Source organism: Scyliorhinus torazame, chromosome 5, assembly GCF_047496885.1.
Source record: "Scyliorhinus torazame isolate Kashiwa2021f chromosome 5, sScyTor2.1, whole genome shotgun sequence".
NCBI lineage: Eukaryota > Metazoa > Chordata > Chondrichthyes > Carcharhiniformes > Scyliorhinidae > Scyliorhinus > Scyliorhinus torazame.
In genome coordinates, this window is record NC_092711.1 from 166,123,590 (window position 1) to 166,146,997 (window position 23,408).

At 48.8% G+C, this 23,408-nt stretch overlaps 6 non-coding genes across 6 annotated transcripts; all 6 read left to right on the forward strand.

The window, feature by feature from the left end:
* Positions 1–4,173: 4,173 nt before the first annotated feature.
* trnae-cuc (transfer RNA glutamic acid (anticodon CUC)) lies at positions 4,174–4,245 on the forward strand. Its single transcript has one exon. It is a non-coding gene; the product is annotated as a tRNA-Glu (tRNA).
* Positions 4,246–5,571: 1,326 nt separating this feature from the next.
* On the forward strand, positions 5,572–5,643 carry trnae-uuc (transfer RNA glutamic acid (anticodon UUC)). Its single transcript has one exon. It is a non-coding gene; the product is annotated as a tRNA-Glu (tRNA).
* A 1,192-nt stretch (positions 5,644–6,835) lies between these two features.
* Positions 6,836–6,907, forward strand: trnae-cuc (transfer RNA glutamic acid (anticodon CUC)). The gene has a single exon. It is a non-coding gene; the product is annotated as a tRNA-Glu (tRNA).
* A 1,340-nt stretch (positions 6,908–8,247) lies between these two features.
* trnae-uuc (transfer RNA glutamic acid (anticodon UUC)) lies at positions 8,248–8,319 on the forward strand. Its single transcript has one exon. It is a non-coding gene; the product is annotated as a tRNA-Glu (tRNA).
* A 1,201-nt stretch (positions 8,320–9,520) lies between these two features.
* On the forward strand, positions 9,521–9,592 carry trnae-cuc (transfer RNA glutamic acid (anticodon CUC)). The gene has a single exon. It is a non-coding gene; the product is annotated as a tRNA-Glu (tRNA).
* A 7,305-nt stretch (positions 9,593–16,897) lies between these two features.
* trnae-cuc (transfer RNA glutamic acid (anticodon CUC)) lies at positions 16,898–16,969 on the forward strand. The gene has a single exon. It is a non-coding gene; the product is annotated as a tRNA-Glu (tRNA).
* The last annotated feature ends 6,439 nt before the right edge of the window (positions 16,970–23,408 follow it).

The following is a 23,408-nucleotide window of genomic DNA, read 5'->3' on the forward strand; positions in this document are numbered from 1 at the left end:
GAAGACCTTGGGTCTGACTCCCAAACCGCCAACCCCTTTGCGACCCTGTTCACAACCGAGAACTGAGGTGTCCAGATGATGTTTTAAAGGAACCGCTTGGGAGAAGTGTTGTCCCTTCTGATGGAACCTGCAGAATGTTTTATGTTGTTTGTAAGTTTGTTAAATGTTGTATGTCCGACAGGAGAATTTTTCTCACTGCCACACGCCTATTTGGCCGAAACCTCTGAGAACTTGCCTTTGGAGACTAACCATTGCCAGACGCCAATTCACCTGAAACCTCTGAGCACTTGCCCACAGAGACCCACCGTTGCCAGACACTTGTTCAGAGGAACTAGCTTGTCTGCAGACACTTGTTGGGGTATCAGACGCCCGATCGTAACTGCCCTTCTGGTTCGAAGGATAGAACCACGACGGCAGCCCCACCACGATGACTACATTTTTGCCCGTTCTTGTCGGTTGCTCAGGCAGTGGAGAAACGGCTTGAGACCCGCCCTGCCTGGAAACCCCCCCGCTGGTCAACTACGCTCAGGTAGGAGAGATACGGCATTGGTAGCCGTCCTACCCGGGGACTCCATCCAAATCGTACCCGTCGCGGCCCATACGCACCTCATTTTGGCATTTTTCAGTTCAAAAGGTTTTGTTTGTTTAGGTAACCTTTAGGTTGCCAGCCATCTGCTATTTACATCCTGGAACATTTGGATGCTAAATCAGCACTGGTTCATCATTGGGAAGTGTGTCTTCTCCTAAAATTTGTTTTTTTTTTAAATGAGGGAGTCACACATGGTGACCAATTATAAAGGGAATAATTGGCACAAAAGGACAGACACACTAGCATGCCAGATATTAAACAAAGATAGTTACAGACACTATGCTTGTTTCTCCAGAACTCCAGAAGCTCCAGGATCGGAGAAAACAAAGTAAGAAAAGGAAAGAGACCAGCCATGAGGACTTCGTTCATATGGATCAACATAATGTTATTGGACATTTGGTTGCGCGTGACCGCGAACCCCATGACTTCAACCCCCCCAGCCGTTAATGTTTCATTGCCCCGCAGTACCCCGAGCCCAGTCACCAGCGACACTACATCTTCTTGGTGTGCCAGGTTCATAACCTGGTACTCCCTGTCCTATGTGATCGAAACACTATTAGCGTTGGTGATACTCTGCTGTGTAGTGCAGACTATGCGTCTACGAAAATGGAGAAGGAGAGCCTACCGCGCTCGAACCCTGGTATATAGGATCAGATCCCTTATGTTCGGCTACGACCAGACCCCCGACCCCCGCGATCTATTATAAAATAATAAAGTGCATTCACTTGCGTTTATTGTTGTTGTAAATAAAGAGATGTAAAAAACTTTTTCATGAGCAAAAATTGTATGATCCTGAGCTTGACTGCCAAGCAAGGAAAGATTGTATGCAATGCTATGATTTTGTTGTATGATTGAGGAAGGTAGGATAATGGAATGTTTAAGCGAGTGTAGTATATTAAGGATAAGTTAGAGGTTTCAAGTTTGTTGTTTTGTAATGCATGTCCCTGTCTGACATAGCGCCCTTAGAATTGTTAGTTAAAAGATTTTGTGCATAGCTATGGTCAGTGCAGAGGCCATGAAGGAAGTGTCCCTCCCGGGTCTGGGAATGGAAAGTAACAAAATGATGTGATCCTTCACGCTTCGCGTTAGGATCACAAGGAGGGCTTGTAGCCAGTGAAAATGGCTAACTCCCGATTAGAATGGCCAAACCCCGATTTAAAATGGCAAACGTAAGAGGCTGATGGGAAAATCAGCCAACAGGACTAAAACAAACAGCTGCAGGTAAAACTGTGTATTCGCCTCTGGGGAGGCCGGACAGAATCGATACCTGCAGCCATCAGCAGAACAACACACCAGCCATCTGAATATTAATTAGCAATCCCCAGGAACAATGTGCCACAAATTAGACACACAAAGCCAACCCAGACTTTTCGGTGCCAGCAGGAGCCTACACAAAGAGAGGTGAACGACCACCCCAAAACCGCCCATTGATCAAGGAATCGCTCCAGCATTGGAGAATATCGAACCAAGTGATTGGGACAAAGTCCAATCGCTTGGAACCAGGTACAGGGTCCGCCCCGGAAGGCGGGAAGCCGCTGGGGACTATAAGAATAGAGTCCAAGTTCAAATCGATCTCTCTGCACCCTTCTTCTCTCTCCAGCCTTCAAGACCCTTCTGCTGACCTTCTGCAACAGCTGCTCAAATCGTAAGTCTTACTTCAATGCTCGCTACGAGATAGGCGCTCCTCATTTCCCTGACCTGGTGGGCCATTCCCAAAGTTAAGTATTGGCCTGTTAGTTGTAGGAAGTAGCTTAGAAGTAGAATTAATGTATAAGTATTGATTACTGTATATAATAAATGTGCATTGATTTAACTCTTACTAAGCGGTGTGTTGGATTATTGATCATTACTCGGACTTGAACCATGTGGCGGTATCAGAAAGATGCCTGGCGACTCAAGAGCAAAGGTGATAGAACAAGAGCAATTAAACTAAGGCTAAAACGAGCAACATTTGTCCTCTGCTCGCTTTTAAAGGCTTCCCAATCCTCTGGCTTCCCACTAATCCTCGCCACTTCGTAAGCTTTTTCTTTAGTTTTTATGCTGTCCTTGACATCCCTCATCAGCCATGGATGCGTTGTCCTCCCCTTAGCATATCTTCTGCTCCTTGGGATGAATTTCTGTTGTGCCTCCCTAATAACCCCCCAAAACTCCATTGCTGTTCCACTATCTTCCCCACTAGGTTCCTTTTCCAATCAACTCCGGCTAGCTCCTCCCTCATGTCTTTGTAGTTACCTTTATTTCATTGTAATAAAATACGGTGAATGGCCTCCTGCACTGTAAGGATTTGAGAATCCCAAAATTATTGCACAGCACTTGGAAAACAGTGGCAGGATTGGGCAGAGTCAGCATGGATTTATGAAAGGGAAAATTATGCTTGACAAATCGACTGGAATTCAGCAAAATGAGGGGGATGTTGACGCGGATCTGGGTTCGATTCCCGGGCAGGGCATGATGCTTTATTGTTGTCCAGCAAACCGTTCAATGAAGCTGAATCGCAGTTTCACAGAAAAGAGCTGTGCCAGAATCAGTTAAGTGAGATTTGTTGCTTCACATCAGAGCTGAAAAAGTCACAAGAGCAGCAGGTCGAGAACAAGTACAGATGCTGGAAGAGACGGAGAGATGTTGACGTCAGCCAAAATTTGGGTGGTAATGGGCCAGATGTTATTGCTCACCAGACACAAGTATCTCCCAAATCTCGGGCGTGGCATCAGGAAAATTTCTCACTCAAATTATTCAGTGCATTGAGGTCTCAGGAGCTGAATACAACGAAAGAAGCATAAGTCATTTAGGGATTGTGTAAATGCTGCTCGGAGGTTAAGTGAACGGGGTATAATTTACCTGCATGTTTCTGAGCCTGTGCTCGGTGTATTGGGAGCTTTGCTCCTGGTTACAGTGTCCCCGGGATGGGCAGTTAGCCGCTGATTGAAGCTACAGTCCCCGCGTTCTGCTGGCAGCGAGTGAATGGAGAGTTCGGGTAAAATCCTGCTGCTTGTCCCTCACCCACTGTGGAGCCGGGGAAGAAAGAAACACATTCCAAACTTGTGGAAGTGTAAATGGCACAAGGCTGTGAGATGACGTGTTGTGTTAATGTTTAACAACAAATCGGAACGAGGAAGCTTTGCCTCAGAGTTACAGATGAGTAAGTTTCTTGCTTATGCCCAGTGTGAAGCAGGGGAGTTTGTGTATGTTAAGCAAACGTGATAGTTTCACGTCAGAAAAACATCAACAAAAATTGGAAACTATTCTAATTTTGATCAAAACTTAATTATCAATGTTTTGAAAAATTGAATGAGTTATTTGGAATGACTAATGAATGTCCGCCGGATAAGTTTCACAGCAGCCACAGTGATAAGGTTGGTGGGTTTAGGAAGTTGGAAGTTACACATGAGCAGCTTTTGGGACTATTTCACCTCACTGTCGATTTCATGTTACAGCGAACAACAATCGGTGTTGTGATTGGCTGAAGATGTCACTTGTGTTCATTTTAAACATGTAATTTTATATACTTCTAATGAAAACTCGGAAACCAAAATAAAAGGTGAATGATATACTGTAAACCCGGGTTAAAACGTTCCTTGTCAGTTTCCCTGGTGGTCTAGTGGTTAGGATTTGGCGCTCTCACCGTCGCGGCCCGGGTTCGATTCCTGGTCAGGGAATTATGTATTATTGTTGTCCACCAAACCGTTCAACGAAGCTGAATCGCAGTTTCACAGAAAAGAGCTCTGCCAGAATCAGTTCAGTGACATTTGTCGTTTCACATCAGAGCTGAAAAAGTTACAAGTCGAGAACTCATCCAGAGGGAGGAAGAAACGGACAGTGATTGGCAGCAAGTGAGAGAGATATTGACACAAGCGCAAAACTGCATGGTATTGGGCCAGATTTTATTGCTCAGACAGACATAAATATCTCCCCGATCTGGGTGCAAACCTCCAAGGTGATGACAATAAAACGTCTAACTGAAAGTATTCAATCCATTGAGGTCACAGGAGCTGAATACAACAGAAGAAGCTCAAAGGAAGTTCCACTCACTGAGGGATTGTGTAAATGCTGCGCGGAGGTTACGTGAGCGGGGTATAATCTACCTGCATGTTTCTGAGCCTGTGCTCGGTGTATGAAAATGAAAACCGCTTATTGTCACAAGTAGGCTTCAATGAAGTTACTGTGAAAAGCCCCTAGTCACCACATTCCGGCGCCTGTTCTGGGAGGCTGGTACAGGAATTGAACCGTGCTGCTGGCCTGCCGTCGTCTGCTTTCAAAGCCAGCGAGGTTTGCTCCTGGTTGGAGTGTCCCCGGGATGGGCAGCAACCCGCTGATTGAAGCTGCAGTCCCCGCATTCTGCTGGCAGCGGGTGAATGGAGAGTTCGGGAAAAATCGTGCTGCTTGTCCCTCTCTCACCCACTGTAGAGCCGGGGAAGAAAGAATCTCATTCAAAACTTGTGGAAGTGTAAATGACACAAGGCTGTGAGATGACGTGTGTTAATGTTTAACAACAAATCGGAACGAGGAAGCTTTGCCTCATAGTTACAGATGAGTAAGTTTCTTGCTTATGCCCAGTATGAAACAGGGGAGTTTGTGTATGTTAAGCAAACGTGATAGTTTCACGTCAGAAAAAGATTAACAAAAATTCTAAATTGATCAAAACTTAATTGCAAAAAGGATTAATTATGAATGTTTTGAAAAATTGAAATGAGTTATTTGGAATTACTAATAAATGTCTGCCGGATAAGTTTCGCAGCAGCCACAGTGATAAGGTTGGTGGGTTTTGGAAATTGGAAGTTACACATGAGCAGCTTTTGGGACTATTTCACCTCACTGTCGATTTCATGTTTCAGCGAACAACAATCGGTGTTGGGATTGGCTGAAGATGTCACTTGTGTTCATTTTAAACATGTAATTTTGTATACTTCTAATGAAAACTCGGAAATCAAAATAAAAGGTGAGTGATATACTGTAAACCCGGGTTAAAACTTTCTTTGTCAGTTTCCCTGGTGGTCTAGTGGTTATGATTCGGCGCTTTCACAGCCGCGGCCCGGGTTCGATTCCCGGTCAGGGAATGATGAATTATTGTTGTCCACCAAAACCTTCAATGAAGCTGAATCGCAGTTTCACAGAAAAGAGCTCTGCCAGAATCAGTTCAGTGACATTTGTTGTTTCACATCAGAGCTGAAAAAGTCACAAGTGCAGCAGATCGAGAACAAAGACAGGGGCAGGAAGAAACGGACAGTGATTGGCTGCAAAGTGAGAGATTATGAAGCAAGGGAAAATTTGGGTGGTATTGGGCCAGATTCTGTTGCTCACACAGACACAATTATCCCCCAGATCAGGGTCCGAATCTCGGGCGTGATGACAAGAAAACTTCAAACTGAAATTATTCAGTCCATTGAGGTCACAGGAGCTGAATACAACAGAAGAAGCTCAAAAGAAATGATACTCACTGAGGGATTGTGTAAATGCTGCTCGGAGGTGAAGTGAGCGGGGTATAATCTACCTGCATGTTTCTGAGCCTGTGCTCGGTGTATTGGGAGGGTTGCTCCTGGTTGGAGTGTCCCCAGGATGAGCAGTAACCCGCTGATTGAAGCTGAAGTCCCCGCGTTCTGCTGGCAGCGGGGGAATTGAGAGTTCGGTTAAAATCCTGCTGCTTGTTCCTCTCTCACCCACTGTGGAGCCGGGGAAGAAAGAAACACATTCCAAACTTGTGGAAGTATAAATGTCACAAGTTGTGGGATGACGAATAGTTTAACAACAAATCGGAACGAGGAAGCTTTGCCTCATAATTACAGATGAGTAAGTTTTAATCTTCCTGCCCAGTGTGAAACAAGGGAGTTTGTGTATGTTCAGCAAACGTGATAGTTTCACTTCAGAAAAAGATCAACACAAACTGGAAACTATTCAAATCTTGATAAAGACTTAATTGCGACAAAAAATGTATTTAACAACTGAAATTAGTTATTTCTATTTACTGATGAATGTCCGCCGGATGTTGCGTTGTAAGTTTCACAGTAGGGACACTGATCAAGTTGGTGGGTTTTGGAAATTGGAAGTTACACATGAGCAGCTTGTTGGGCTATTTCACCTCACTGTCGATTTCATGTTACGGCGAACAACAATCGGTGTTGCGATTGTCTGAAGATGTCACTTCTGTTCCTTCTAAACATGTCATTTTGTATATTTCTAATCAAAACTCGGAAATGAAAATAAAAGGGGAATGATCTACTGTCAGCCTGGTTAAAACACTGTTCGCTAGTTTCCCTGGTGGTCTAGTGGTTAGGATTCGGCGCTCTCACCGCTGCAGCCCGGGTTTGATTCCCGGTCAGGGAATGAAGCTTTATTGTTGTCCACCAAACCGTTCAATGAAGCTGAATCGCAGTTTCACAGAAAAGAGCTCTTCCAGAATCAGTTCAGTGACATTTGTTGTTTCACATCAGAGCTGAAAAAGTCACAAGTGCATCAGGTCGAGAACAGATACAGAGGGAGGAAGAAACGGCCAGTGATTGGCTGCAAGTGAGAGAGATGTTGACACAAGCGCAAAATTGCGTGGTATTGGGCCAGATTTTATTGCTCACACAGACAGAAATATCTCCCCGATTTGGGTGCAAACCACCAACGTGATGACAATAAAACTTCTAACTGAAAGTATTCAGTCCATTGAGGTCACAGGAGCTGAATACAACAGAAGAAGCTCAAAGGTGTTCCACTCACTGAGGGATTGTTTAAATGCTGCTCGGAGGTTAAGTGAGCGGGGTATAATCTACCTGCATGTTTCTGAGCCTGTGCTCGGTGTATGAAAATGAAAACCGCTTATTGTCACAAGTAGGCTTCAATGAAGTTACTGTGAAAAGCCCCTAGTCGCCACATTCCGGCTCCTGTTCTGGGGGGCTGGTACAGGAATTGAACCGTGCTGCTGGCCTGCCGTCGTCTGCTTTCAAAGCCAGCGAGGTTTGCTCCTGGTTGGAGTTTCCCCGGGATGGGCTTTAACGCGCTGATTGAAGCTGCAGACCCCGCGTTCTGCTGGCAGCAAGTGAATGGAGAGTTCGGGTAAAATCCTGCTGCTTGTCCCTCTCTCACCCACTGTGGAGCCAGGGAAGAAAGAATCTCATTCAAAACTTGTGAAAGTGTAAATGTCACACGGCTGTGAGATGACGTGTGTTAATGTTTAACAACAAATCGGTACGAGGAAGCTTTGCCTCATAGTTACAGATGAGTAAGTTTCTTGCTTATGCCCAGTATGAAACAGGGGAGTTTGTGTATGTTAAGCAAATGTGATAGTTTCACGTCAGAAAAAGATCAACAAAAATTCTAAATTGATCAAAACTTAATTGCGAAAAGGATTAACTATGTTTTCAAAAATTAAAATGAGTTATTTGAAATGACGAATGAATGTCCGCCGGATGACGTGTTGTCAGTTTCACAGGGGCCACAGTGATAAGGTTAGTGGGTTTTGGAACTTGGAAGTTACACATGAGCAGCTTTTGGGACTATTTCACCTCACTGTCGATTTCATGTTACAGCGAACAACAATCGGTGTTGTGATTGGCTGAAGATGTCACTTGTGTTCATTTTAAACATGTAATGTTGTATACTTCTAATGAAAACTCGGAAACCAAAATAAAAGGTGAATGATGTTCTGTAAACCCGGGTTAAAACTTTCCTTGTCAGTTTCCCTGGTGGTCTAGTGGTTAGGATTCGGCGCTTTCACCGCCGTGGCCCGGGTTCGATTCCCGGTTAGGGAATGATGCTTTATTGTTGTCCACCAAAACCTCCAATGAAGCTGAATCGCAGTTTCACAGAAAAGAGCTCTGCCAGAATCAGTTCAGTGACATTTGTTGCTTCACATCAGAGATGAAAAAGTTATAAGTGCAGCAGGTCGAGAACAAATACAGAGACAGGAATAAGCGGACAGTGATTGGCTGTAAAGTGAAGGAGATTATGAAGCAAGCGAAAATTTGTGTGGTATTGGGCCAGATTTTGTTGCTCACACAGACACAATTATCCCCCAGATCAGGGTCCGAATCTCGGGCGTGATGACAAGAAAACTTCGAACTGAAATTATTCAGTCCATTGAGGTCACAGGAGCTGAATACAACAGAAGAAGCTCAAAGGAAATTATACTCACTGAGGGATTGTGTAAATGCTGTTCGGAGGTTAAGTGAGCGGGGTATAATCTACCTGCATGTTTCTGAGCCTGTGCTCGGTGTATTGGGAGGGTTGCTCCTGGTTGGAGTGTCCCCGGGATGGGCAGTAACCCGCTGATTGAAGCTGAAGTCCCCGCGTTCTGCTGGCAGCGGGTGAATGGAGAGTTCGGTTAAAATCCTGCTGCTTGTTCCTCTCTCACCCACTGTGGAGCCGGGGAAGAAAGAAACACATTCCTAACTTGTGGAAGTATAAATGTCACAAGTTGTGGGATGACGAATAGTATTAATGTTTAACAACAAATCGGAACGAGGAAGCTTTGCCTCATAATTACAGATGAGTAAGTTTTAATGTTCCTGCCCAGTGTGAAACGAGGGAGTTTGTGTATGTTCAGCAAACGTGATAGTTTCACTTCAGAAAAAGATCAACACAAACTGGAAACTATTCAAATCTTGATCAATACTGAATTGCGACAAAAAATGTTTTTAACAATTGAAATGAGTTATTCCTATTTACTGATGAATGTCTGCCGGATGTTGCGTTGTAAGTTTCACAGGAGCCACAGTGATCAAGTTGGTGGGTTTTGGAAATTGGAAGTTACACATGAGCAGCTTGTTGGGCTATTTCACCTCACTGTCGATTTCATGTTTCAGCGACAGCAATTGGTGTTGTGATTGTCTGAAGATGTCACGTCTGTTCGTTCTAAACATGTCATTTTGTATATTTCTAATCAAAACTCGGAAATTAAAATAAAAGGCGAATGATATACTGTCAGACGGGTTAAAACACTGTTCCCTAGTTTCCCTGGTGGTCTAGTGGTCAGGATTCGGCGCTCTCACCGCCGCGGCCCGGGTTCAATTCCCGGTCAGGGAATGATGCTTTATTGTTGTCCACCAAACCGTTCAACGAAGCTGAATCGCAGTTTCACAGAAAATAGCTCTGCCAGGATCAGTTAAGTGATATTTGTCGTTTCACATCAGAGCTGAAAAAGTCACAAGTGCATCAGGTCGAGAACAAATACAGAGGGAGGAAGAAACGGTCAGTGATTGGCTGCAAGTGAGAGAGATGTTGACACAAGCGCAAAACTGCGTGGTATTGGGCCAGATTTTATAGCTCATACAGACAGAAATATCTCCCCGATCTCGGTGCAAGACCGCCAACGTGATGACAATAAAACTTCTCACTGAAAGTATTCAGTCCATTGAGGTCTCGGGAGCTGAATACAACAGAAGAAGCTCAAAGGTGTTCCACTCACTGAGGGATTGTGTAAATGCTGCGCGGAGGTTACGTGAGCGGGGTATAATCTACCTGCATGTTTCTGAGCCTGTGCTCGGTGTATGAAAATGAAAACCGCTTATTGTCACAAGTAGGCTTCAATGAAGGTACTGTGAAAAGCCCCTAGTCGCCACATTCCGGCGCCTGTTCGGGGAGGCTGGTACAGGAATTGAACCGTGCTGCTGGCCTGCCGTCGTCTGCTTTCAAAGCCAGCGAGGTTTGCTCCTGGTTACAGTGTCCCCGGGATGGGCAGTAACCCGCTGATTGAAGCTGCAGTCCCCGCGTTCTGCTGGCAGCAAGTGAATGGAGAGTTCGGGTAAAATCCTGCTGCTTGTCCCTCTCTCACCCACTGTGGAGCCGGGGAAGAAAGAAACACATTCCAAACTTGTGGAAGTGTAAATGTCACAAGGCTGTGAGATGACGTGTGTTAATGTTTAACAACAAATCGGAATGTGGAAGCTTTGCCTCATAGTTACAGATGAGTAAGTTTTTTGCTTATGCCCAGTATGAAACAGGGGAGTTTGTGTATGTTAAGCAAACGTGATAGTTTCACGTCAGAAAAAGATCAACAAAAATTCCAATATTGATCAAAACTTAATTGCGAAAAGGATTAACTATCAATGTTTTGAAAAATTGAAATGAGTTATTTGGAAGTACTAATGAATGTCCGCCGCATAAGTTTCACAGCAGCCACAGTGATAAGGTTGGTGGATTTAGGAAATTGGAAGTTACACATGAGCAGCTTTTGGGACTATTTCACCTCACTGTCGATTTCATGTTACAGCGAACAACAATCGGTGTTGTGATTGGCTGAAGATGTCACTTGTGTTCATTTTAAACAGGTAATTTTGTTTACTTCTAATGAAAACTCGAAAACAAAAATAAAAGGTGAATGATTGTGGTAGTATGTATTGGGGGTCATGTGGGACTGGAAGCCCTAATGTCATTGGCCGACAGATCCCGGGTCCTGGTTGGCCGTTGACCTCTAGCTCCGCCCTGAAGGCGGAGGATAAGAAGCCGGAGTCTTCCCCCGCAGGCCAGTTTACTATCGAGCTGCGGGGGAACAGACACGCTTAATAAAGCCTCATCGACTTCACTCTATTCGTCTCACGGAGTCTTTGTGCGCTACAATTTATTAAGCGTGCCTAAAAAGGACTATGGAGCTCAGGATCATTCCGGAATGCCTGAGGATCAGCCCCCACGCAGTGAACGCGGCAGCAGCCTTCAAGCACTGGCAGACTTGCTTCGAGGCCTACCTCAGAACGACCACCGGCCGGGTCACAGAAGACCAAAAACTGCAGGTCCTGCACTCGAGGGTGAGCACGGAGATTTTCTCCCTCATCGAAGACTCGGAGGTCTCTATGTCCGCCCAGTTAACCAAATCTACGCTCGCTACCAGCTCGCGACGAGACGGCAAGCTCCCGGAGAATCGATGGACGAATTCTACGCCGCGCTGCTGATTTTGGGACGAGCCTGCAGCTGCCCGTCGGTGAACGCAAACGAACACACGGACATGTTAATGCGCGATGCTTTTGTGGCAGGTATGCAATCCTCCCAAATCCGCCAAAGACTTCTAGAAAAAGAGTCGCTAGGACTCTCAGAGGCACGGGCCCTAGCAGCCTCCCTAGACGTGGCCGCGCGTAATACCCGCACCTACGGCCCCGACCGCGCGGCAGCCCATTGGGCCCCGTACGTGCCTGTCGCGGCAAACCCCCTACCCACCCCCCGGACACCCCACAGGCTTGCGCGGTCCAAACGCCGAGTCGCACCGGGGGCGCTCGCTGTTATTTCTGCGGCCAGGCGAAACACCCCCGACAGCGCTGCCCGGCCCGCGCAGCTATCTGCAAAAGCTGCGGGAAAAAGGGCCATTATGCGGTTGTGTGCTGGTCCCGCGAGGTCGCCGCTGTCCTGGGAGCACAGGGAGCCCTGCAAGCAGTTTACGCGCCCCAACCCCCCCAGCACGCCATGTACGACCCGCAGGCGCAGCCGCTCTGGGTCCCGACCACCGCGGTCCCGGGAGAACTGGGAGCTCTGCACGCCGCTTACGCTCCCCAACCCCCCTCCCCGCAGCCCATGTATGACCCGCCGCCGGCGCTACCGCTTTGGGTCCCGGCCAACACTCTCCACGGAGAGGAGGGAGTTTTGCGCGTCCCTAACGCCACCCTAACCCCCACCCCGCGCCCCACGCCTGACCCGCCGGCGCCACCTACTTGGGCCCCGACCACCGCTGTCCCCGGTGAGGGAGCTCCGCGCGGTCCTAGCACTCGCGGTCCTAGCGCTCGCGGTCCTAGCGCTCCCCAGCCCCCCAGCACACCATGTGCGACCCGCAGACTCCGCCATTTTGGGTCCCGGCCACCACGAGGGGAGGAGGGGCGCCGCCATCTTGGACCGCCCCAGACCTGTACGACGCGTGGGGGCGGCCATTTTGTCCACCCCCGCCGCCATCTTGTGACCCCCCAGCCACGTGCGATGTATGGGGGCGGCCATTTTGTCCATCCCCGACGCCATCTTGGACGGCAACAACGGACCCCACTCCACTACTACAACCACGTCTCGCTTCAATTACGCTCGATCAAGCTCGGCCCCGGACACTCCAGACGACGACGACAACGGTGCTAATAAACGGCCACGAGACGCCATGCCTAGTCGACTCCGGGAGCACGGAGAGCTTTATACACCCCGACACGGTAAGACGCTGTTCCTTGACCACCTATCCCAGCGCACAAAAGATTTCCCTAGCTGCAGGATCCCACTCTGTACAGATCCAGGGATTCTGCATAGTTACCCTAACGGTGCAGGGGAGGGAGTTCAAAAACTACAAACTAAACGTCCTTCCCCAACTCTGTGCCCCCACCTTGCTGGGATTAGATTTCCAATGCAATCTACAGAGCCTTACGTTCAAATTCGGCGGCCCAATACCCCCACTCACTATCTGCGGCCTCGCAACCCTCAAGGTGCAACCCCCGTCCTTGTTTGCGAACCTCACCCCGGATTGCAAACCCGTCGCCACTAGGAGCAGACGGTACAGCGCCCAGGACCGGACCTTCATTCGGTCCGAAGTCCAGCGGCTACTAAAGGAGGGCATAATCCAGGCCAGCAATAGTCCCAGGAGAGCGCAGGTGGTAGTAGTGAAGACAGGGGAGAAACAAAGGATGGTCATTGACTATAGCCAGACCATCAACAGGTACACACAACTAGACGCGTACCCTCTCCCCCGCATATCCGACATGGTCAACCGGATTGCCCAATATAAAGTCTTCTCCACCGTGGACCTCAAGTCCGCCTACCATCAGCTCCCCATCCGCCCAAGTGACCGCAAGTACACAGCCTTCGAGGCAGACGGGCGATTATAACATTTCCTACGGGTCCCTTTTGGCGCCACAAACGGGGTCTCGGTCTTCCAATGGGAGATGGACCGAATGGTTGATCAACATGGGTTGCGGGCCACGTTCCCGTATCTCGACAATGTAACCATCTGCGGCCACGATCAGCAGGACCACGACGCCAACCTCCAAAAATTCCTCCAGACCGCCAAAGCCTTGAACCTCACGTACAACGAGGACAAGTGCGTTTTTAGCACCGATTGGCTAGCCATTCTGGGCTACGTAGTGCGCAATGGGATAATAGGCCCCGACCCCGAACGTATGCGCGCACTCATGGAATTTCCCCTCCCGCACTGCCCAAAAGCCCTGAAACGCTGCTTGGGGTTCTTTTCATACTACGCCCAGTGGGTCCCCCAGTACGCAAACAAGGCCCGCCCCCTTATACAGACCACGACCTTCCCTCTGTCGACAGAGGCTTGCCAGGCCTTCAGCCGCATCAAAGCGGATATCGCAAAGGCCATGATGCGTGCCATCGACGAGTCCCTCCCCTTCCAGGTCGAGAGCGACGCCTCCGACGTAGCTCTAGCGGCCACCATTAACCAAGCGGGCAGACCCGTGGCCTTTTTCTCCCGGACCCTCCACGCCTCAGAAATCCGCCACTCTTCAGTAGAAAAGGAAGCCCAAGCCATAGTGGAAGCTGTGCGACATTGGAGGCATTACCTGGCCGGCAGGAGATTCACTCTCCTCACGGACCAACGGTCGATAGCCTTCATGTTCGATAATGCACAGCGGGGCAAAATCAAAAACGACAAGATCTTAAGGTGGAGGATCGAGCTCTCCACCTTCAACTATGAGATTTTGTATCGTCCCGGAAAGCTGAACGAGCCGTCCGATGCCCTATCCCGCGGCACATGTGCCAACGCACAAATTAACCGCCTCCAAACACTCCACGAGGACCTCTGCCACCCGGGGGTCACTCGGTTTTACCACTTCATCAAGTCCCGCAATCTCCCATACTCTTTAGAGGAGGTCCGTACAGTCACAAGGGACTGCCACATCTGCGCGGAATGCAAGCCGCATTTTTTCAGGCCAGATGAAGCGCACCTGATTAAGGCTTCCCGCCCCTTTGAACGCCTCAGTCTCGATTTCAAAGGGCCCCTCCCCTCCACCGACCGCAACGCATATTTTCTTAATGTGGTTGACGAATACTCCTGCTTCCCTTTTGCCATTCCCTGTTCTGACATGACCGCGGCCACAGTCATTAAAGCCCTGAACAGCATCTTCACACTGTTCGGTTACCCCGCTTACGTCCACAGCGACAGGGGGTCCTCTTTCATGAGTGACGAGCTGCGCCAGTTCCTGCTCAGCAAGGGCATAGCCTCAAGCAGGACGACCAGCTACAACCCCCGGGGGAACGGGCAAGTAGAGAGGGAGAACGGCACGGTCTGGAAGGCCGTCCTACTGGCCCTACGGTCCAGGGACCTCCCAGTTTCACGGTGGCAGGAGGTCCTCCCGGACGCTCTCCACTCCATCTGGTCGTTATTATGTACGAGCACTAATCAAACGCCTCATGAGCGTCTCCTTGTTTTCCCTGGGAGGTCCTCCTCTGGAACGTCGTTGCCAACCTGGCAACGGGTTCACCTCCTCCACGCGAACCCCCAGTACGCCTACGTGGAGTACCCCGACGGCCGACAGGACACGGTCTCCCTGCGGGATCTGGCGCCCGCCGGCAACACGCACACCCCCCCGACACCATCAACCCAACCCCCCCCTTCCTGCCACCACCGCACCCCGCGACCGCCCCCTTCCCAGGAGGATCGGTTCCCCTCCCCTCAGCACCGACCAAGAATAAAGCCCAAGCTGAAGCCGTAAGGCTCCTGGAGGCGACAACACCGGTACAAGCACCACCACCACCGGGGCCGAGGCGATCGACACGGACGACCAGACCACCCGACCGACTCGTGGCGTCGATCTAAAACTAAATATGGACTTTTCACAAGAACATTTTGCTTTTCTTCCCATACCCTCTGTAAATAGTTGCAACAGGACAAAATGGTACAATACTGTATTGCCTTGTGAATGTTTTTTTTCCTCCCAGGACCAGCCCTGTAAACCCTTACCACCATACGAAGCGTCACCCCGCCGGGTTCATTTTTGACAAGGGGTGAATGTGGTAGTATGTATTGGGGGTCATGTGGGACTGGAAGCCCTAATGTCATTGGCTGACAGATCCCGGGTCCTGGTTGGCCGTTGACCTCTAGCTCCGCCCTGAAGGCGGAGTAGAAGAAGCCGGAGTCTTCCCCCGCAGGCCAGTTTACTATCGAGCTGCGGGGGAACAGACACGCTTAATAAAGCCTCATCGACTTCACTCTATTCGTCTCACGGAGTCTTTGTGCGCTACAATGATATACTGTAAACCCGGGTTAAAACTTTTCTTGTCAGTTTCCCTGGTGGTCTAGTGGTTAGGATTCGGCGCTTTCACCGGCCCAGGTTCGATTCCCGGTCAGGGAATGATGAATTATTGTTGTCCACCAAAACCTTCAATGAAGCTGAATCGCAGTTTCACAGAAAAGAGCTGTGCCAGAATCAGTTCAATGACATTTGTTGTTTCACATCAGAGCTGAAAAAGTCACAAGTGCAGCAGGTCGAGAACTCATCCAGAGGGAGGAAGAAACGGACAGTGATTGGCTGCAAGTGAGAGAGATGTTGACGCAAGCGCAAAACTGCGTGGTATTGGGCCAGATTTTATTGCTCACACAGACAGAAATATCTCCCCGATCTCGGTGCAAATCTCCAACGTGATGACAAGAAAACTTCTGACTGAAAGTATTCAGTCCATTGAGGTCACAGGAGCTGAAGACAACAGAAGAAGCTCAAAGGAAGTGTCCCTCACTGAGGGATTGTGTAAATGCTGCTCGGAGGGGGTAAGTGAGCGGGGTATAATCTACCTGCATGTTTCTGAGCCTGTGCTCGGTGTATTGGAAGCTTTGCTCCTGGTTACAGTGTCCCCGGGATGGGCAGTTAGCCGCTGATTGAAGCTGCAGTCCCTGCGTTCTGCTGGCAGCAGGTGAATGGAGAATTAGGGTAAAATCCTGCTGCTTGTTCCTCTCTCGCCCACTGTGGAGCCGGGGAAGAAAGAAACACATTCCAAACTTGTGGAAGTGTAAATGTCACAAGTTGTGGGATGACGAATTGTGTTAATGTTTAACAACAAATCGGAACGTGGAAGCTTTGCCTCATAGTTACAGATGAGGAAGTTTTTTGCTTATGCCCAGTATGAAACAGGGGAGTTTGTGTATGTTGAAATGAGTTATTTGGAATTACTAACGAAGGTCCGCCGGATAAGTTTCACAGCAGCCACAGTGATAAGGTTTTGGAAAGTTGAGCAGCTTTTGGGACTATTTCACCTCACTGTCGATTTCATGTTACAGCGAACAACAATCGGTGTTGTGATTGTCTGAAGATGCCACTTGTGTTCATTTTAAACATGGCATTTTGTGTATTTCTAATCAAAAGTCAGAAATGAAAATAAAAGGCGAATGATATACTGTCAGCCGGGTTAAAACCCTGTTTGTCAGTTTCCCTGGTTGTCTAGTGGTTAGGATTTGGCGCTCTCACCGCCGCGGCCCGGGTTCGATTCCCGGTCAGGGAATGATGCTTTATTGTTGTCCAACGAAGCTGAATCGCATTTTCACAGAAAAGAGCTGTGCCGGGATCAGTTAAGTGACATTTGTCGTTTCACATCAGAGCTGAACAAGTCACAAGTGCAGCAGGTCGAGAACAAAGACAGAGGCAGGAAGAAACGGACAGTGATTGGCTGCAAAGTGAGAGAGATGTTGACGCAAGTGCAAATCTGCGTGGTATTGGGCCAGATATTATTGCTCACAGAGACAGAAATATCTCCCCGATCTGGGTGCAAATCTCCAACGTGATGACAAGAAAACTTCTAACTGAAATTATTCAGTCCATTGAGGTCACAGGAGCTGAATACAGCTAAAGAAGCTTCAAGGAAATGGGGGGAGCAGATGCGTGGAGATTTAGCCGGCCGACGGCGAGGGAGTTCTCGTACTACTCCCACATCCACAAGGTATATTCCCGAATTGACTACTTTGTTGTGAGTAGGGACCTGCTGGCCGGAATGGTGGGGGCAGAATATTCGTCAATTTCCAGATCGGACCATGCTCCGCACTGGGTAGACCAGCAGTTTTGTAAGGACAGCTTTCAGCACCCACCATGGAGGCTGGAAGTTGGACTACTTGTGGACGAGGCAGTGTATGAGAAGCTGATGAAATGCATGCAGAATTACCTGCAGGTGAACAATACTGGAGAAGTCTCAGCATCGGTGCTCTGGGAGGCACTGAATGCAGTGCTGAGAGGGGAGCTGATTTCAACCCGGGTGTACAGGGACAGGACAGATAGGGCAGAGACGGACCGACTCATTAAGGAAATTCTACGGACGGACAGGAGTTACGCGGAATCCCCGAGGCCAGAGTTACTCAGGAAACGACAGAGGCTGCCGGCCGAATTTGGGGTGCTGACTACAGGCCCTATCTGCAACAGTAGTGAACTCGCCAACGTTGAGGGCATTTAAAAGTTTATTGGATAAGCATCTGGATGATAATGGCATTATGTAGGTTAGATGGCTTTTGTTTTTTGACTTCCCATGTCGGTGCAACATTGTGGGCCAAAGGGCCTGTACTGCGCTGTATCGTTCTATGTTCTATGTTCTAAGGCTGTAGAGCAGCTTAGAAAGGTAAAAGGCGCGATTTATGAGCATGGGGAGAAGGCCAGTAGAATGCTTGCACAGCAACTGAGGAAGAGGGAAGCAGCTAGGGAAATAGGGAGGGTAGTGGATGGGGAAGGTAATCTAGTGGGTGTTCCAGCAGGGCTGAACAAGGTCTTTAGGAACTTTTGTAGGAAGCTGTGCACTTCAGAACCACCTGGGGGACTGGGGGGATGAGGCGACTCCTGGACGGACTGACCTTCCCAAGAGTGGGGAGAGGTTGGTGGACGGGCTGGGGGCCCTGGTCAGGATTGAAGAGGTATTGGGGGCCAGAAGGTCATGCAGTCGGGTAAAGCCCCGGGGCCGGGCGGGTATCCGGTGAAGTTTAATAAAAAATTTGCCGGGATAGTGGGGCTGGTGCTGGTCAGGGTCTTCAACAAGGCAACAGACAGAGGGAGTTTACCCCCTGGCGATGTCGCAGGCCACCATCTCGCTCATTCTGAAACGGGATAAGGACCCAGAGGCCTATGGGTCATACAGGCCAGATCTCTTTGATCAACGTAGATGCCAAGTTACTGGCCAAAATTTTGGCGACCAGAGTTGAGGACTGTGTACCGGCTGTAATTGTGGAGGACCAAACCGGGTTTGTAAAGGGGAGGCAGCTGGTAAGAAGGCTGCTCAACGTGATTATGATGCCCCCAGAGAGTAGGGAGGTAGAGATAGTGGTAGCCATGGATGCTGAAAAGGCTTTTGACCGGGTCAAGTGGGATTATCTGTGGGAGGTACTAGAACGGTTCGGGGTGGGGTTCATCGACTGTGTTAGGCTATTGTATCAGGCCCCGGAGGCAAGTGTAAGGACGAACATGACGACATCGGACTACTTTAGACTGCACCGTGGGACAAGACAGGGCTGCCCTCTCTCCCCACTGCTATTTGCGCTGGCCATAGAGCCGCTGGCAATTGCACTGAGAGCTTCTAGGGGCTGGAAAGGGCTGGTCCGGGGGGAGTGGAACATAGAGTCTCGTTATACGCGGATGATCTGCTGTTATATGTATCGGACCCAATGGTGGGGATAGACGGTATTTTGGCAACCCTGAGGGAATTTGGCCGGTTCTCCGGATACAAACTGAACATGGCTAAGAGCGAGTTGTTTGTAATTCAGGCGAGGGGGCAGGAGAGTAGGCTGAAGGGGTTGCCGTTCAGGCTGGTGGGGGAGAGCTTCCGATATTTGGGGATTCAGATGGCATGGGACTGGGACAGGTTGCACAAGCTCAACCTGTCCCAAATGGTGGAACGAGTGAGGGAGGAGGTCCGGAGGTGGGATGCGCTCCCGCTGTCATTGGCGGGGAGGGTGCAGACTGTTAAGATGACGATTCTCCCGTGGTTCTTGTTCGTTTTTCAGTGTCTCCCCATCTTTAACCCTTTAAGAGGCTGAATAAAATTATTCTGGGATTTATGGGCAGGGATGTCCCCGTGGGTGAAGAGGGTGATGCTTGAAAGGAACAGAGGAGAAGGGGGGCTGGCATTGCCGAACTTCAGCAACTATTACTGGGCGGCCAACATAGCGGTGATGAGGAAATGAATGGTGGGTGCGGGGTCAGTTTGGGAGTGGATGGAGGCTGCTTCGTGCAGGGGCACGAGCTTAACAGCCCTGGTCACGGCGCCTCTGCCGCTTCCGCCGGCACGGTACTCCACCAGCCCTCTTCGGATCTGGAGCCAGTGGAGGAGGCATGTCGGGGAGATAAGAGCATCGGTGTGGACCCCAATCTGCGGCAACCACCGATTTGCCCCGAGGAACATGGACGGGGGGTATCGACTGTGGAGGAGGGTGGGGATTGTGAGGATGGGGGATCTGTTCCCGGAAGGGAGCTTTCCGAACATGAGGGCGCTGGAGGAGAAGTTTGGGCTGGCGAGTGGGAACGACTTTAGATACTTGCAGGTGAGGGGTTTTGTACGCGGACTGGTGCCGTCCATCCCACGTCTCCCGCCGAAGGGGAGGCAGGACAGGGTAGTTTCTAGGGGAGAGGTGGGAGAGGGTAGAGTTTCAGACATCTACAAGGAACTAATGGGAGCTGAGGATACGCAGCCCGAGGACCTGAAGCTTAAGTGGGAGGAGCAGCTCGGGGGGAGGGGGTGGGGGGGGCTGAGCTGGAGGACGGTATTTGGGCAGAAGCCCTGAGCAAAGTAAACACGACCGCAACATGCGCCAGGCTCAGCCTGATCCAGTTTAAGGTCGTGCACCGGGCCCACATGACGGTGGCTCGGATGAGCAGATTCTTCGGGCTGGAGGACAAGTGTGCTAGATCGCCGGCTGGTCGGCTGACCATGTACACATGTTGAAAATGAAAAATGAAATGAAAATCGCTTATTGTCACAAGTAGGCTTCAAATGAAGTTACTGTGAAAAGCCCCTAGTCGCCACATTCCGGCGCCTGTTCGGGGAGGCTGGTCGTGTCCTAAACTCAGGGGGTATTGGCAGGGATTCGCAGATGTCATGTCCCGGGTGTTGAAATCTGGGGTGGTAATGAGCCCGGAGGTGGCAATCTTTGGGGTTTTGGAGGACCCGGGAGTCCAGGAAGAGAGAGGCCGATGTTCTGGCCTTTGCTTCCCTGGTAGCCCGGCGACGAATACTGTCAGCATGGAGGGACTCAAAGCCCCCGAGGGCTGAGGTATGGCTATCGGACATGGCAAGCTTTCTTGGCCTAGAGAAAGTCAAGTTCGGCTTGAGAGGTTTGCTACTAGTGTTCGCCCGAAGGTGGCAGCCATTTATTGACTTCTTCACAGAGGATTAAGCGTCAGCGGGGGAGGGCGGGGCTAGGGTAGAGTAGAGTAGAATAGGGGGATATTGAGGCAGGTCCGTGCGTGAACAGAGCCGTGGTTTGCACTATGTTTAATTTGTAATTTGTGTCTTAACTTCTTTTGTACTGTACAATGTCACTTTTTCTATATGCCTAAAATACCTCAATAAAATCGTTTGTTAAAAAAAAATGATTTTGGGGGAGAACTTTTTGGAGCAGTTCCTTCTGGAGCCAACCAGGGAGCAGTCGATCCGAGACCTCAGTTTGCAGTGAGATAGGCTTAATCAACAAATACGTGGGGATGGAGCATCTAGGTAACAGTGATCATAATACTGCACATTCTCCCAGTGTCTGTGTGGGTTTCCACCGGGTGCTCCGCTTTCCTCGCACAAGTCCTGAAAGACGTGCTGTTAGGTAATTTGGACATTCTGAATTCTCCCTCTGTGTACCCGAACAGGCGGTGGAATGTGGTGACTGGGGGCTTTTCACAGTAACTTCATTGCAGTGTTAATGCAAGCCTACTTCTGACAATAAAGATTATTATACAAGTCAATGTTTATTCATTTTAATAGTTTTGTTTTAGTTATGTTCAGTTATCACAGAATCAAAGTGTATGAATCAATTCACTCAATACGATATCTCACTCTGAGTCTCTGTATTCAGGTGCACTCGTCCTTGACAAGTGACTTGTGCCATATTGTCTTCGGCCAAAGTAGGTTTAATTTTATGGTTTTACCACAAGACTAATGATGAATGAGAATCTCTGTTATTGCAGGATTTGGGGTTTCATGTGTCGATGCTGGAGAAATGCTGTCTTAAATTGTATTTACTTTTTAATTTATTGCACAATAGTCACTTTCCTTCAAATTGTACAACAGATTTTCTGCATTATTGTGGTTTTATCAGTTCCTGTAATGGTGTTGTAGTTATGTCGTTTTTGTGACTTTTATTTCTTGTGAACATGTAATTTATGAACAGAAAATGATATTTTGTAACGTGTATCTTGCTACTTGAACTGTAGCACACCGATCACCTTTACAAATTTATTTTCTTTGTTCAGTAGGAATTGCTGTATTAGTTTAAGTTTGTGTATCTTGTGCACTTTCAGTTATTTGTATTTAAGTAACTTGCTTCAGTCATTGACAATCACGAAGAAGTTACACATGACACCTGAAGATGTGTCATCTCAGCACGGTGGCACAATGGCGAGCACAACCTCTTCACAGCGACAGGGACCTGGGTTCAATTCTGGCTTGTGTCACTGTCTGTGTGGAGTTTGCACGTTGTCCCTGTGTCTGCGAGGGTTTCTTCTGGGTGCTCCAGTTTCCTCCAAAAGTCCAAAGATGTGCAGGTTAGGTGGGGTCATGGGGATAGGGTGGGGGAGTGGGCCTAGATAAGGTGTTCTTTCAGAGGGCCGGTGCAGACTTGATGGGCTGAATGGCCTCTTTCTGCACTGTAGGGATTCAGTGGTTCTATGGTATCAGTTAGGACGATGAGTCTGACGAATATTAATCATGAGGAAGTGACATCACAATGAGAAAGTGACATCACACATCAGCAAGGTGACCGATATCCTTCAGAGACCAATCAGACATTGATCGTGCCCCATTTAACCAATCAGGGCCTGATCCTCGGCTTGGGCCAATCAGAACATAAGAACTAGAAGCAGGAGTCGGCCATCTGGCCCCTCGAGCCTGCTCCACCATTCAATGAGATCATGGCTGATCTTTTGTGGACTCAGCTCCACTTTCCGGCCCGAACACCATAACCCTTAATCCCTTTATTCTTCAAAAAACGATCTATCTTTATCTTAAAAACATTTACTGAAGGAGCCTCTACTGCTACACTGGGCAAGGAATTCCATAGATTCACAATCCTTTGGGTGAAGAAGTTCCTCCTAAACTCAGTCCTAAATCTACTTCCCCTTACTTTGAGGACATGCCCCCTATTTCTGCTTTCACCCGCCAGTGGAAACAACCTGCCCGCATCTATCCTATCTATTCCCTTCATAATTTTATATGTTTCTATAAGATCCCCCCTCATCCTTCTAAATTCCAACGAGTACAGTCCCAGTCTACTCAACCTCTCCTCGTAATCCAACCCCTTCAGCTCTGGGGTTAACCTAGTGAATCTCCTCTGCACACCCTCCAGTGCCAGTACGTCCTTTCTCAAGTAAGGAGACCAAAACTGAACACAGGATACTACCAACCATGCGTAGAGGTAGGTACTAGAAAGGGTTAATGAGCTACAATTCTCTGGAGCTCGGTGCACAACACAACATGAAGTAAGAGGATAGACTTCAGTCAACAGAACAAGAGACAGCTCCATAGTCACCTGGAAGCTGAGAGCTGGTGATCCAGGGTGAACGGACTGATCCACTGCTTTTGTTAATTATTGTGATTTTGCACTTATTACAATTAACTTAATAAATTCTGCGACAACATTCTTGTACCCGGAATGGTCTGCAACTAGTCAGGAGCTGCAGGTAACTTTCACAACACATTCTGACGTGTAATTGATTTGAATATTACAATTGAGATTGAAGCCAAACCCGGATCTTACAATAGGATC